This window comes from Palaemon carinicauda, chromosome 33, assembly GCF_036898095.1.
Source record: "Palaemon carinicauda isolate YSFRI2023 chromosome 33, ASM3689809v2, whole genome shotgun sequence".
Lineage (NCBI taxonomy): Eukaryota > Metazoa > Arthropoda > Malacostraca > Decapoda > Palaemonidae > Palaemon > Palaemon carinicauda.
The window spans coordinates 41232295-41234794 of NC_090757.1; the positions used below are offsets into that span (position 1 = coordinate 41232295).

Sequence of the window (2500 nt, forward strand, 5' to 3'; positions counted from 1 at the left end):
GTATATAGAACTCAAAGGGTGGTAAATGGGGAAGAATCCAAAGGAGAAGTTAAATGGTTAGTGTATAAATTAATGGATGAATAAGTGCTTTCAGATGGTTTGGCCTCGTGGAAAGAATGGAGAGCATCGGGTTAGCAAAAAGTACAAATCATAATGATTACCAAAGAAAATCTACAGCTTGAGTTGACATTTAATAATATAAATCTGTGAAATCAATCTTAAAACTCGTAATAGGTTATTGTGCTTGTATACCAACTTTAAACAAACTTAAATCTTACCTGTTCAGGACAATTATTATTCCTTATAACGAGGCGACACCTTGGGTTACGCAGATATGCAAACCAGGGGCATACTTTTATCGCCCGGATACTTCTAGCTTCATAATCTGGAAAACGAAAAGAGAGATTATTATTTTCAAAAATTTGACTAGGTTGCCGGTAACTCTCTCTCTCTCTCTCTCTCTCTCTCTCTCTCTCTCTCTCTCTCTCTCTCTCTCTCTCTCTCTCTCTCTCGATAATATATATATATATACATATATATATATACATATATATATATATATATATATTATATAATATATATATATATATATATATAATATATATAATATATATTACATATATATATATATATATTATATATATTTATATACATCAATCTAAATATGCATATATAAATATATATATATACATAATATATATATATATATATATATATATATATATATGTATATATACACATTATATATATATATATATATATATTATATAATATATATATATATATATATATATATATATATAATATATATTACATATATATATATATATATTATATATATTTATATACATCAATCTAAATATGCATATATAAATATATATATACATAATATATATATATATATATATATATATATATATATATGTATGTATATATACACATTATATATATATATACACACATCAATCTATATATATATTTATATACTCGTATATATACACATCAATCTATATATATATATATATAAATATATATATATATATATATACATACTATATATATATATCTATATATTTATATATATACATATATATATTTATAAATATATATATCAATCTATATATATATATATACAGTATTTATATATATATCAATCTATATATATATATATATATATTTATATATATATATATATATATATATATATATCAATCTATATATATATATCTATATATATATATATATATATATATATATATATATATATATCAATCTATATATATATATATATATATATATATATATCTATATATATATATATATATCAATCTATATATATATATATATATATATATCTATATATATATATATATATATCAATCATATATATATATATATATATCTATATATATATATATATATATATATATATATATATATATCAATCTATATATATATATATATCTATATATATCAATCTATATATATATATATATATATAATTTATATACATATCAATTTATATATAAATATATATAGAGGGATATATAGATAGATAATAGACATATTCATACATATTTACATTATATATAGACATATGTATATATATATGTGTTTGTGTATATAACCATATGTGTATATATATATATATATATATATATACGCATGTGTTGATGTGTTTATATACACTTATGTATATGTGTACACATGTATATATGCGTGGATGAATGCACACAATGTATATATATATATATATATATATATATATATATATATATATATATATACATATATATATATATAATTTCAAACATACATATACAGTACATATACATATGTATGATTTTAAACAAATGTATATTATATATATATATATATATATATATATATATATATATATATATATATATATATATATATATATATATATATATATATATACATTTACATATATATACATATCTATATAAATACACACACACACACATATATATATATATATATATATTATATATATATATATATATATATATATATATATATATATATATATGCAGATGATAAAGCCTCGTTTAAATATTGTGAATATAAGCTATAAAACATAAGAAAAAAAAATTATGCAAAGAATTTTTACGGTTGAAAGACGCTGTTCGGATGGTTTTAAGATAAACTAAAGTACAAAAGAAGAAAAAGCGAATTTAACATATAATAGCAATATGATGAAAAAAAAAAAAAAAAAAACGAATTAGGTGAGAAGCAATAGGATCTCAGTGGATGATCATGCGTGTATGTTTTTGAGTGTGTGTGTGTGTGTGCGTGTGTGAAGGATACGTAATATACATGACAGATAGTACGAACGATATTACAAATAATATTCATATCTTCATATATCCAGAGTATACATTTCGATATCATAACTGGCAAAATATAAAACTATCAATTTGTTCTGATAGTCCTATGCAACAATGCATATTCTAATGTTCTTTATTCGCAAAAATAA

The 2500-nt window shown here is 18.3% G+C and overlaps 1 protein-coding gene and 1 long non-coding RNA gene across 4 annotated transcripts in view; one reads left to right on the forward strand and one right to left on the reverse strand.

Annotated features, from left to right (window-relative positions):
• LOC137626310 (uncharacterized) overlaps window positions 1-387 on the reverse strand; it is a 182923-nt gene extending 182536 nt beyond the window's left edge. The window contains exon 1 of the long non-coding RNA XR_011041002.1: window positions 279-387. This is a non-coding gene — a long non-coding RNA (uncharacterized lncRNA). The remainder of the gene's footprint in view (window positions 1-278) is intronic.
• Window positions 1-2500, forward strand: part of LOC137626309 (carbonic anhydrase-related protein 10-like) — a 306847-nt gene that overhangs the window by 226987 nt on the left and 77360 nt on the right. The window lies entirely within an intron of this gene.